Source organism: Pinus tabuliformis, chromosome X, assembly GCF_031772625.1.
Source record: "Pinus tabuliformis cultivar Carrire ecotype Pingquan chromosome X, CPIR1, whole genome shotgun sequence".
Classification (NCBI taxonomy): domain Eukaryota; kingdom Viridiplantae; phylum Streptophyta; class Pinopsida; order Pinales; family Pinaceae; genus Pinus; species Pinus tabuliformis.
Genome location: NC_142308.1, coordinates 439,037,258 through 439,052,312, shown reverse-complemented (window position 1 = coordinate 439,052,312; position 15,055 = coordinate 439,037,258).

The following is a 15,055-nucleotide window of genomic DNA, read 5'->3' as shown; positions in this document are numbered from 1 at the left end:
CTATAAAGTGAAAAACGGTGTGTAGTTTTTTTTTAATTTTTGTGTAAGCTTGGTTTAACGGAATTCAAAGGGCATAGTAAAGCATTATTATCGGTAACTGATGCCCCGAGGAAAGAAAATGCAAACACCTAGTAAGGAACCTGAAAGCTCTAGCATGACTCATGAAGAAGAGGAAGAAATGCTACATGATATATCAAAATTACAAGAACAAGTGCAACAAATGTCACGCTCACAAAAGCTAACAGAAGCTAAGATAAATGGCGTGGAATCTAAGATAAATTGCGTGGAAGCTAAGATGGACGATTTGAAGATAGATTTAAAGACAGATTTGAAGAGAGACATGGCAGATTTGAAGACAGATTTGAAGACAGACATGGCAGGTTTGAAGACAGATTTGACAAATTTTCTACAAGAAATACTTACTAATGGTGAAAAGGTTGTAAAGGAAACTCATGATGTGAACAAAAGAAATGTTAATCATGATTCCATAGACTCTAATGTTGGATCGAAGATCCACCATATTCCAAAAATCGATATGAGGAAGTTTGATGGCAAGGATCCCGCCACATGGATATTACAGATGGAGCAATTCTTCGATCTCAATAATGTGCAAAACACACAAAAGGTACGTATGGCAACTGTATATTTGGAACCAAATCAGTTTGTATGGTATCAATGGCTTTGCTCTCGTAAACAATTTATCACTTGGGCAATTTTTACGGAAGAATTGATAGCACATTATGAAGATACAAAAAGCAACACTTTTTTTAGCCAATTGATAAGTCTCAAACAAAAGGGTTCAATAATGGAGCACATTGAGGAGTTCCAAAAATTGAACATAAGGGTAAAAGATATTCCAGAGGAGCATAGGATTGATGTGTTCATAGGGTCTTTAAAGGATAATATCCAACATGATGTTCGCCTTTGGGAACCTGATTCATTAGAGAAGGCATTCAGGTTAGCAAGAAAAATGGAAAGCAAAATTATGGCAACCAGGAAGCATACCACTCACAACTATAAAGACGGAAGTGTTGTTGCCCTAGTCTTCCACAACCTATAAGGTTGACACCACAACAATTGGAAGAAAAAAGAGCAAAAGGGCTTTGTTACAGTTGTGATAGCAAATACACTAAAGGTCATAAGTGTGCTGAGAAGAAATTATTCTACATAGATTGTGAAGAGGAAGAAGAAAAGGAGCAAGAAAGGTCAAAAGAAGAAGATATACTCCAGGAACAAAGCCTAGATGAAGAACAAATAAATCCGACCATATCTTGTAATGCATTGGCGGGAATTACCACTCCTCAAACCATCAAGATAGAAGGACAAATCAAGAAGAAAAAGGTAATAGTGTTGATTGATTCAGGAAGCACCCACAATTTTATTCATTGTAGGGTAGCAAAAGAATTGAATTGCTTCCTATATCCAGCACCAGAGTGTCAAGTGATGATTGCAAATGGAGGAACAATAAATTGCTCTGGAAAGTGCCATAATATCAAGCTATCCATGGGAGAATATGTATTGACTAGCCCAATGCTTTCCATTCCAATGGGAGGTGTTGATGTTGTACTAGGAGTCCAATGGCTACAATCCTTGGGTACAATAGCTTTTAATTTTCAAGAACTTTTCATCAAATTTTCTACGGAAGGAAAGGAAGTTGAATTAAGGGGTATTGCAGGGAAACCAGGAAAGATAATCAGCTCTAATGGTATGACAAAGCTTCTAAAAAAGGAGCAAAGAGGTGTAATTGCACAATTATGTTCGCTAGATGTTTCCACATCGGAATCATCTATTTCTCCAGATCTCCAAAAAGTCCTGGACAATCATTCCAAGGTATTTGAGACTCCCAAAGGTCTCCCACCTATGCGTGATCATGATCATGCTATTCATCTGATTCCAGGAAGTGTTCCTCCAAACATCAGGCCGTACAGATATCCCTATGTCCAAAAAAGTGAAATTGAACGTATGGTTGCAGAAATGCTAGAGGCTGGTATAATTCAACCAAGTCAAAGTTCTTTCTCTGCTCCAGTAGTATTGGTGCACAAGAAGGATGGATCATGGCGCATGTGTCCAGATTATAGGGAGCTCAACAAGCTCACTATTAAAGATAAGTTCCCCATTCCTGTCATTGATGAATTACTGGATGAATTGCATGGATCAATTTACTTCACCAAGTTGGATCTTCGTTCAGGATATCATCAAATCAGAATGAAGATTGAAGACATTCCGAAAACGGCATTTAGAACTCATGAGGGTCATTATGAATTTTTGGTCATGCCTTTTGGCCTTACCAATGCACCTTCAACATTTCAAGGTTTGATGAATTCAATTTTCAAACCATTCCTTAGAAAATTTGTGTTAGTATTTTTTGATGATATACTAATCTACAGCAAGTCTTGGAAGGATCATGTTGAACATGTTGACAGGGTGCTACAACTATTGGAGGAGAAACAATTATATGCAAAAAGATCCAAATGTTTCTTTGGAGTCCAGGAGGTGGAATATTTGGGTCATATTGTATCTCATGAAGGAGTTAAGGTAGACCCTAGCAAAATTAAAGCCATTAAGGAATGGAAAATCCCCACATCCATAAAGCATCTGCGAGGATTTCTTGGGTTGACAGGGTATTATCGCAAGTTTGTTAAGAATTATGGGAGAATAGCAGCACCTCTAACAACATTATTGAAGAAAGATGCATTTTCATGGACTCCGGAAGCAACAAAGGCCTTTGAACATCTTAAAGAGGCAATGTGCCAAGCACCGGTCTTAGCTACACCGGACTTCACAAAAACCTTTATTGTGGAATGTGATGCTTCAGGAAATGGAATTGGTGTTGTTCTAATGCAAGATGAAAGACCCATTGCTTTTGAAAGTCGTCCAATCAAGGGAAAGTTTTAAGCAAAGCTATTTATGAGAAGGAAATGTTGGCAATACTCCATGCACTTAAGAAATGGCGACCCTACCTAATGGGAAGACACTTCAAGGTAAAAACGGATCATGATAGCCTTAAATACTTTTTAGAACAAAGATTATCCTCTGAAGAGCAACAAAAGTGGGTCACAAAGATGTTGGGTTATGACTTTGAAATCATCTACAAAAAAGGGAAGCAAAATGTGGTGGCAGATGCACTCTCAAGAAAGGATGAGGATGTGGAAGCATTGTTGTGTGCCATTTCTATTATCCAACCAGATTGGATAAACGAAGCAAGGGAGGAATGGAAGAATGATGAAGAAGTGTGGGCACTTATTCGAAAGCTACAACAAGATTCCAGTATGTCTGATACATTTAGCTGGCAAAATGATTCGTTATGGTACAAAGATCGCTTATACCTCTGTAAGAATTCCCAGCTAAAACAAAAGATTCTTATGGAATTGCACACTTCTCCCTTAGGAGGGCACTCAGGATTTTTAAAAACTTACCACAGGGTTAAGAAGGAATTTTTTTGGGATGGCCTTAAATCAGATATTCAAAAGTTTGTGGCGGAATGTTTGGTTTGCCAACAAAATAAAGTTGAAACAATTAAGACACCGGGTCTATTACAACCTTTATCCATTCCAAGCCAACGTTGGGAGGAGGTTTCAATGGATTTTATCACAGGTTTACCCAAGTCTGAGGGAAAGAGTGTCATCATGGTGGTAGTTGACAGACTTACCAAGTATGCACACTTTTGTGCATTATCACATCCATTTAAAGCCAGTACAGTTTCTACTGCATTTATGGAAACAATTCAAAAGCTACATGGAAACCCAAAGATTATTGTAAGTGACAGAGATCCCATTTTCACTGGAAATTTTTGGACAGAATTATTTTCTTGTCTTGGTACTCAGTTAGCTCATAGCTCATCTTATCATCCTCAATCTGATGGGCAAACTGAGATAGTAAACAAATGTTTGGAAGGATATCTTCGTTGCTTTGTATCTGATAAACAGACACAATGGGTCAAATGGTTGCCTCTGGCTGAATGGTGGTATAACACTTCCTTCCATACAGAAACAAAAATGACCCCATTTATGGCACTTTATGGGTATCAACCACCATCCATCACATCATATTTAAGAGAAAATTCTAAGGTTCAGGCAGTGGAACATCACATCGAACATCAACAACAAGTCCTCCAACTCTTAAAGGATAACCTCGTGTTGGCACAAAATAGAATGAAACAACAGGCAGATCAACATCGCAGTGAAAGAAGTTTTGATGTAGGTGATTGGGTATTCCTACGGCTACAACCATATAAGCAAATGTCCCTAAAGCAAGCTAAGAAGGATAATAAATTATCACCAAAGTATTATGGTCCGTACAAGGTGTTGCAAAAGATTGGTACTATGGCATACAAATTGGAGCTTCCTGCAGCTTCTCGATTGCACCCAGTTTTCCATGTTTCATGTTTAAAGAAGGTTATAGGCGACAAGCTCCCAATTCAAACAATATTGCCAGAACTTGACGAGGAAGGAAAAATTATATTGGAACCAGAAGCAGTCACAGAAACAAGAACTCGACAGCTACGAAATCGATCAATTTCAGAGTATCTTATCAAGTGGAAGAACTTATCCGCTGAAGATTCCACATGGGAGGATGAGAATTTTATGCAGAAGTATCCAAAACTACTCAAGCGTTGAGGACAACACTTTTTTGAAGGAGAGGGGCATGTTGGGTCCCTATAATACTAGTGATTACCCCATTACTATTGTAGTTATACCCCTTATTTATATTGTTGTGCCCTTATTACCCCCATGTTGTTATTTTTGTGCCCCATAGAATCCCTCTATTGTTATTTTTGTGTCTTTATATTATTATTGTTAGGTCGGCTGGATTATATTGTGACTCCTTAGACTCCTATATAGAAAGGAGGTTTTGTCATTTGTATCATCCAAGAATTGTTCATTTATGTAATGTAAAGGAGGTTGCCCCCTCGAAGAGGCTGAATTCTAAGGCGTTGATCTATCTTTTCTATCTTTTCTTGAGCTGGTTTCATAACAATACTTTTCATATTAAGTGATTTTTCGGATGTTTGTAGTGAGTATTTTGAGTACATAATATCTACCACTTCTATTGTTCATCATTCAAGGACAAAATAATAAGTTATCATCCATTTGTGCATCATTTCAATTAGCATATGCATGTCTCTTAACTCATTAACAATTTGTTGTTGATATTTTGTTATTCTATCAATCCACTCTCAAGGAATCCATAGTTATATGCAACATACTCTCAAATTTTATGGATGTGTCTGGCACAGTGATCAACGAAGAGAAAACAAGTATTTATGTCTTCAATTGTAGTGCCCCTATCTAGCACCATCTTGCTAGAGTGTTGGATTTTCAAGTGCTAGCCTTCCAACTAAATATCTTGGAGTCCCTTTCGTTTACAATTCATGAGAGTATCTTGTTGGGAAGGGATCCTTAATAAGATATCAACCAAGTTAAATAATTGGGCCTTACGGGCCGTGAATCTTTCTTGTAGGCTTGTCCTACTCAAAGCAATCCTTGAGGCATTGTCAGTGTATCAACTGACAATTTGATCTGCCCCAAAATTATTTTCAAACAAATTACATCAAGATCCATAGATTTCTTATGAAAATGGGAAAGAAAGGCTAAGAAATGGTAATTGTTAACATGGGACAGACTTTTCATACCAAGGCTAGCTGGGGGACTGGTCTTGCAAGACTCGGAGACTTTGAACAAAACTTTGGGGATGAAATTATGGTGGAGATGGATTTAGGGGGAGAGAAACTATGTAAAAAGATTTGGGATATAAATTATAGTACAACCACCTCCCAAGCTAATAAACTTAAAGAGATAGTGGTCATGCATGAATTGTCTTCCTAGAAATTGGCTCAAGCTAATATAGGTCTTGTGCAAGAATATGTTTTCTAGGAGATAAGGAGAGGGAAAACTACCCGCTTCTAGGATGATGTCTGGCAACAACTTCCTACGCTAAAGGAAAGGGAAGAATTCAGGGAGTTAGGAACCTTTACTACTAAGCATGGGGGAAGCAAGGTGGTTGCTTACTAAAAGGAGAACCATAACACCTCACAATGGAGAGAATGAAAGAAAAAAGAGGAATGGTCATAACTTCAAGCAAAGTATGTCTGGAACACCTTAAATGAAGAAATTTAGGAAAAAAAATCTAATTAGCCTAGGAGCCTGACAAGTTAGGGTGGGGCTATCAAATGAAAGGCATGTTTACCTTGAAGGAAACCTACTCTACAATGGTAGGGCATAACAACTTACCAAGAGGATTGTTATGGTGGAAAATATGGACTAGAAGCCCTTGGTCCAAAGTATCTTGCTTCCTCGGGTTGGTTGGAAGGAAAAAATTGTTGATTTGCGATCAAAGTAGGAAAAAATGGTACCAAGATCGATCCTATTGTTATATATGTGGAAATCAAAAGGATGATATGGAGCGTATTTTAAATACATGCTCATATGCAAAGGCAGTATGGGAACACATCTCATCAATATTTAGTTATAGAAATCATAATCCAAACAATCAAGTGGCTACTTTTGAACAATGGAGAAGTAACCTTTTAAATAATATTGTAGTTAACGTTGCATGGATTTTGGTTGGAAACTTTAGCACATGGGCCCTGTGGAAAGAGCGCAATAGGAGAGTTTTCAAGAATAAGAGGAAACCAACAGAGAACACGTGAGAGGTAATCAAGTATAATAACAAAGAAACTATCTTACTAGAAGCTTGGTATGAGCAGTATTGGAAGGCAAGTCAATAGGAAGTGGTAATCCTAAGAAAATTGGAGCTACACCACAATATTAGTTCTCCTACAAAAGTTAGAAGTCCAAAGATCAGTATTAATTCTCCCATTCACTTTACCCTTCCCCCCTACCCTCGAGCTTCACCAAATTACATTTCAATGGGGCCTCAAAGCGGAACCCTAGTATTGCTAGATCTGGCGAAATTTTCGGAGATGTAAATAGGAATATCTTAAGAATATATTCATAGAGTTGTGGGAATACTAGCAATAACATGGAAAAGTTTCAGGAATTGGAAATAGGTCTCTAAATAGTGATTATAGAATATTATCAAAGGCTACAAATTGATGGTGATTCAATGTTGGTAACTCTGACCACTCAGAAACTCATCTATCAATCTGCTCCTTCCAAATTGGTAAAAAGTTGGTGATTGGAACTATTATTAGACCACATCAGGGAAATGATTCTTCATCTGGACTATGTTATAGTCCAAAATTCAAGGAGAACGGGGAATAATTTTGCATACGTCATCTTTAGCCTAGGTTTCCAATGTCAATATCTAAGCCTTAATGCGAGGTGGCCTTTATTGGAATAGGTATGTTGGGTTGATTCATTTCAATCCATACTGGACAGTGACAAGGATTCCTAATTGGGCCTAAGGACATCAACTGAAAGAGGGCTTTTGGGGTTGATCCAACCACCCTTTCGAGGTGATGTGTATCTATGAGCAGGGGTTATAGCTCGCCCCCAACATGCATTTGCATGCAGTCTCACAAATGGTGATTAATAGCCTTGGAGGATGGATGGCGCTGGCTTTGTTCTTGGTGGCTTGGGAAAGTGTTAGAGGTGGATGTGAGGTTAAGGAGCTAAACTCCCTCCAATTGTTTCTATCACTTGGCTCCTGCGCTGAAAGGGTCTTGTTAGTCTATGGGATTGGATTTAGTAATGTGAGGAGTGGGTCTCAACAGAAGTTGTTGAAGCAGAGGTGGAAGGGGAAACTTTGTTGGTGTTAGGATAATTTTTAATTGGCTCTTGGTTAGAAAATGGTCATCGACGTAAATCATCTATTTCTATTTTAGGCTGGTCATCTTAGGTTCTTTTTCTCCTAGCCTTGCTTTTCCTAGTAATATTTCCTTTCAATCTTGTAAGTCATGTTCCTATCAATTTCCACAGCAATTTTGTTGGCTTGGGATTTGGGTAGGTTCTGAGTAAATGAGGTTTTGGGTTTGGACTATCATGATATAAGAATTTAGTAGGGAGCCTTTGGTCAGTGCATGGGGTTTCTCATGTTAATTTTTCAAAGAGAGACAAAGTTGTATCACCCTTTTGGTTTAATGTAGTATGGTGTAAATGTGGAAGTCTATTATATGGACCTGATTGTTACTCTATCTTTGTTTGAACCTTTAAGTCTTAGTGGGTTCCAAAGTGAACAATGTCCTCTATCATGGGCTTTTTGATTGCATTGGTTCCTCCAGTGGTTTTGTATGGTTCATGTTTTATGGTAGTGGCTTTGGTGTTTCAATTAACCTACATTGTGTTGTCAGGTGTTTACCAATGCTTTCTTGAGTATTGTTCAGTGGTGATAACCCCACCATCTCATAATGCCTCCTAGGCAACACATACAATGCAGGAGGGTGGAGGTGGCAGTGGCGCGCAGTGTTGGAGGAGGGTTCATTTGTTTGCCCTAGACTCAACCACTACATATTTTAATGTAGTTTTTCATGATACCTCGCATGAAATTAGGAAATTGGAAATATATACTAGTGCTGAGAGGTAATCCTACTCTAACTTTGATATTATGGAAGAGGTCTCTTTCTAGGTTCCACACCTTGGCCACACCAAGGGACATAAAAATAAATACCTCAATTTTATTTCTCTCAGGGGGTTTCACTCAATGAACCTCTGACATACCACGTGCGTTCATGGCATACTAAACAATACCCTTAATTTGACTAAATATTGGAAAATTCCTCTAAAAATCACATTATTTAACCCCCTACCAATACGAACCCAATACACCTTCCCAATTTAAGAAACCCCTACTTTCACTAAGAATTGTAGGTATCCACCTTTTTATTAACATTTTTTATACCCCTTTTATATTTTTTCATTAACTTTGAGCTCCATTTTTTATACCTGCCAATATAAAAACCCTTTACCCCCTATTATATTCTCAATATATTATGGCATGTTTGCCTTAATATATATCCCCTAATATGAACCCACGTGGTATGGTATTGTTCCCCCAGTGAAGCCCCCTTGGTTTCTCTTCACTGAAAAAAGAAGACTTATTGGTTTGGTGTGAAAAGATAAGCAAGTTGAAAGGTACAATGTGTTCACCTCTCTTGAGCACATCAAAAGAATGTTGAGGAACCAACATGTCACCATGGACAAGCTTGATTCAAGGTTGGCCCATGTGGAATGGCACCTTTGTTACGACACAGATACCACTTCTCCTTCAAAAACGAGTGTTGGGGAGCCCCTGCTCCAATTTCTTCTTCTCGCACTTAATGGCCATTATGTTTACTAGTAAATTTGGTCTTCTATTATGTTTTGTAAGGACTACACAGTATGTCTAGTTTCTTTTATATGTGGGAATAGTTGAAAATCATGCTCAATGTATCCTCCTAAATCCCTTGGATATTGTAAGCATCATCAGAGTGAGCTTAATCTAATAGCTTTGTATTTTGAATATTTTTTGATAGTATAAGAACCTTTGATTAGCAAAAAAACTATCATCTACATGATTTGTTGATTCATCCTACATCCAAGCGTTATTGTGGCTTTAGTGGGCTTGACTTCATATACAAAATTTATGGCTATAAAAACACTTAAACATTGAAATCAACATTGGTCTCCTCCATAGACTCTTCAACCATGTAAGTTACCCTATGCTTTTCTATCTTTTTTTGTAAGTTTCCCCTCTTTTTCCTTTGGAAATTTGCTTCAAAGTCCCTTCCCACCTATTCTTTTCCCATGTCCTCCCATCTATTCTTCCATATGCTCTCTCATAACCTAGATCCTAACCCCTCCCTATAATAATTATCAATGCATGTAAATGTTAGCCTAGTGCAAATTGTTATTCCTCTCTACTATTGCACACTCCATTTTATTTCTCCCTACTCCGCTCGTGTCTCTAGTCACGCCACAATATGGATACTCTCAATCTCGGTGAGGAAACAGTTGAAAAAGGGCACCCCTCACACACATGTTGAAGCTTCGATATGCCAATACTAACAGAAAACATAGGTTATATAAGAGGAAAAGAATAATGTAGAGGATGAGGCTTGTGTTGAACTTAATTCTTGTCAGATCCAAAGGTAGAGGAAAATGTTGGTTAATGGATTCCTGACACAACCTAATCCAAACATACTCTACATCCAAATTATAGACTTATATTGGAAACTAAAAAATATCATGGGTGCAAGGTTCTAGTTGATCGTAATGAAGCCCAATAGAATATATGTCTTTATATAGATGACCTTCAAATATAGGTTAACGAACTTGACAGAAAGGTATCAAACTTGGCCAAGAAATCGTCAATCTATACTTCCAAAATAGTGAAAATGATGAACATCTCCTAGCACCTTCCTAAGTGGACTTTCCTATTGGTTAATAGCTATTTTACACACTTGTTTTTATGAGTACTAGGAGAACATGTAGGTTGGATAGCTCCATTATTTTAGATAATTATGCTTTATCTTCTAACTTTTTAGATAAACTCGAACTCAGTTATTTAGAAAAATACTTTAAGTCATTTGGAGTGATAATCTTGACAAGAAACAACCCATCAAGCTTTGGATTGATAGTGAATGGGTGTGCTTTTAAGGGAATCCTTGTGATAGATAGTTGATCCCTCATGGGTGTTAGCTTGAACTTAAATTAATAATTTAAAATTTAATTGATTAATGATAATAAACGATAAAATTTAACCATATCATTTATCTTATACATTTTATGCAATTGAAACAATCCTCAATTAGTAACTACAATTTATTTGGTTAAATAAATTTTGAATAAATGATTTAGAGTTTATTTAGTTCAATAAATCTCAAATTAATAATTTATTTTTTGTTTTCTGTAAATTGGGCATATTTCTTATTAATTCATATAAAAAATATTACAAAAGATAGCCTTATTTTTTTTGTTGGTCTATCGGGAAACTAGACCAATAGAAAAGCATTACTATTTTGGCCCATATAAAATGTCTAAACCAAATAATAAATCCTATCAGATTCCATAAAATGAAATACATACAACTTATCTTAGAGGTCTAAGAGCCTCCTTGTTCAACATATTCAACAAAAAATATGACTAAATATTAAACTGATAGATAAAATTTAGGCAGTGGGTGAATCCACCTGAATCATATCTAGTGGTCTTGTCTCCTCCTCTGAACACAGGAATTCCAAATTGGCTAGATTTTTTCTTGTGTTGATACCTTGTGATCCAATTTCCTAAGTTTTCTTTGCACCTCATAAACACCTAGTACAATTTCCTTTTGCTCATCTAACCTTTCTATCAAGAATTTTCCCATGCTTGTTTTTAGTTGTTGATAGATGTCAAGGGTTTTCATACATCATGTTTGTTGTGTCCTTGCACTTCATATATATGGTACCCAACTACCAACCTGATCCTCCACATCTGCATTTGATATCAATCTACAATAAATTATGACCTCCTTCTAAACATCCTCAATTTCTCTTCTAATTGTTAGAGGGTATTCCTAAAGTATGTCACCATAGAGAGTTCAACCATCAACTAAGATCATGAGGTATAAGGGATTACATTTTTTCATCAACCACATCTACCTCCAGAGCCACCACATCGAGGCATGATTGAACAACCACCAAGAGATCAAAGTTAGAGTGTTGAATGAAGAGGAGGGCCAAGCTATCAGAACCAAAACTGATACCAAATCTGAGAGTGACCACACCCACTCCCGTACAACTAGTTTGTAAAGGTTGCAGTACAAGCACTCCAAAGGAGGGAAACTACACCCTCCTCATGGAAACTTGATTGAGAATATTGAGACGTTATGAGTCAAGGAAATTAAATTATGAGAATGTTATGAGTCAAGGAAATTAAATTAGCATGAGGTGAATTATGTGACTCATGATCTAGAGTTAGCTTCCATTGTTATGAAACCAGCTCACAAAAAGATAGAAAAGATAGATCAACGCCTTATAATTTAGCCTCTTCAAGGAGGCAACCTCCTTTACATTACATAAATGAAAAATTCTTGGATGATTCAAATGACAAAACATCCTTTCTATATATAGGAGTCTAAGGGGTCCCAATATAACCAAGCCGACCTAACAATAATAATATAAAGGCACAAAAATAACAATAGAGGGATTCTATGGGGCATAGTAATAACAATATGGGGACAATAGGGGCACAACAATATTAATAAGGGATACAACTACAATATTAGTGGGGGCATCACTAGTATTATAGGGACCTAACATGCCCCTTTCCTTCAAAAAAGTGTTGTCCTCAACGATTGAGTAGTTCTGGATGCTTCTGTATAAAATTCTCATCCTCCCATGTGGAATATTCAGCGGATAAGTTCTTCCACTTGATGAGATACTCTGAAATGGATCGATTTCATAGTTGTCGAGTTCTTGTTTCTATGACTACTTCCAGTTCCAATATGATTTTTCCTTCCTTATCAAGTTCTAGCAATATTGTTTGAACTGGGAGCTTGTCGCATATAACCTTCTTTAAACATGAAACATGGAAAACTGGGTGCAATCGAGAAGCTACAGGAAGCTCTAATTTGTATGCCATAGTACCAATCTTTTGCAACACCTTATACGTACCATAATACTTTGGTGACAATTTGTTACCCTTCTTAGCTTGCTTGAGGGACATTTGCTTATATGGTTGTAGCCGTAGTAATACCCAATCACCTACATCAAAACTTCTTTCACTGCGATGTTGATCTGCCTGTTGTTTCATTCTATTATGCGCCAACACGAGGTTATCCTTTAAGATTTGGAGAACTTGTTGTTGATGCTCGATGTGATGTTCCACTGCTTGAACCTTAGAATTTTCTCTTAAATATGATGTGATGGATGGTGGTTGATATCCATAAAGTGCCATAAATGGGGTCATTTTTGTTACAGTATGGAAGGAAGTGTTATACCACCATTCAGCCAGAGGCAACCATTTGACCCATTGTGTTTGTTTATCAGATACAAAGCAATGAAGATATCCTTCCAAACATTTGTTTACTATCTCCATTTGCCCATCAGATTGAGGATGATAAGATGAGCTATGAGCTAAATGAGTACCAAGACAAGAAAATAATTATGTCCAAAAAGTTCCTGTAAAAATGGGATCTTTGTCACTTAAAATAATCTTTGGGTTTCCATGTAGCTTTCGAATTCTTTCCATAAATTCTGTAGAAACCGTACTAGCTTTAAATGTATGTGATAATGCACAAAATTGTGCATACTTGGTAAGTCTATCAACTACCACCATGATGACACTCTTTCCCTCAAACTTGGGTAAACCTGTGATAAAATCCATTGAAACCTCCTCCCAACGTGGGCTTGGAATGGATAAAGGTTGTAATAGACCTGGTGTCTTAATTGTTTCAACTTTATTTTGTTGGCATACCAAACATTCCGTCACAAACTTTTGAATATCCGATTTAAGGCCATCCCAAAAAAATCCTTCTTAACCCTGTGGTAAGTCTTTAAAAATCCTGAGTGCCCTCCTAAGGGAGAAGCGTGCAATTCCAGAAGAATCTTTTGTTTGAGTTGGGAATTCTTACAAAGATATAAGCGATCTTCGTACCATAACGAATCATTTTTCTAGCTAAATGTATCAGATGTACTGGAATCTTGTTGTAACTTTCGAATAAGTTCCCACAACTTATTCGTCATTCTTCCATTCCTCCCTTGCTTCGTTTATCCAATTTGGTTGGATAATAGAAATGGCGCACAACAATGCTTCCACATCCTCATCCTTTCTTGAGAGTGCATCTGCCACAACATTTTGCTTCCCTTTTTTGTATATGATTTCAAAGTCATAACCCAACATCTTTGTGACCCATCTTTGTTGTTCTTCAGAGGATAATCTTTGTTCTAAAAAGTGTTTAAGGCTCATGATCCATTTTTACCTTGAAGTGTCTTCCCATTAGGTAGGGTCGCCATTTCTTAAGTGCATGTAGTATTGCCAACATTTCCTTCTCATAAATAGCTTTGTGTAAATACTTTCCTTTGATTGGACGACTTTTAAAAGCAATGGGTCTTTCATCTTGCATTAAAACAGCACCAATTCCATTTCCGGAAGCATCACATTCCACAATAAAGGTTTTTGTGAAGTCTGGTGTAGCTAAGACTGGTGCTTGGCACATGGCCTATTTAAAATATTCGAAGGCCTTTGTTGCATCTAGAGTCCATGAAAATGCATCTTTCTTCAACAATGTTGTTATAGGTGCTGCTATTTTCCCATAATTCTTAACAAACTTGCAATAATACCCTGTCAACCCGAGAAATCCTCGCAAATTCTTTATGGATGTGGGGATTTCCCATTCCTTAATGGCTTTAATTTTTCTAGGGTCTACTTTAACTCCTTCATGAGATACAATATGACCCAGATATTCCACCTCTTGTACTCCAAAGAAAAATTTGGATCTTTTTGCATATAATTGTTTCTCCTCCAATAGTTGTAGCACCCTGTCAACGTGTTCAACATGATCCTTCCAAGGCTTGCTGTAGATTAGTATATCATAAAAAAATACTAACACAAATTTTCTAAGGAAGGGTTTGAAAATGGAATTCATCAAACCTTGAAATGTAGAAGGTGCATTGGTAAGGCCAAAAGGCATGACCAAAAACTCATAGTGACCTTCATGAGTTCTAAATGATTTTTCGGAATGTCTTCAGTCTTCATTCTGATTTGATGATATCCTGAATGAAGATCTAACTTGGTGAAGTAAATTGATCCATGCAATTCATCCAATAATTCATCAATGACAAGAATGGGAAACTTATCTTTAATAGTGAGCTTGTTGAGCTCCCTATAATCCGGACACATGAGCCATGATCCATCCTTCTTGCGCACCAATACTACTGGAGCAGAGAAAGAACTTTGGCTAGGTTGAATTATATCAGCCTCAAGCATTTCTGCAACCATACGTTCAATTTCACTCTTTTAGGTATAAGGATATCTGTACGGCCTGATGTTTGGAGGAACACTTCTTGGAATCAAATGAATAGCATGATCATGATCACAAATAGGTGGGAGACCTTTGGGAGTCTCAAATACCTTGGAATGATTATCCAATACTTTTTGGAGATATGAATAATAGATGATTTCGATGTGGAAACATC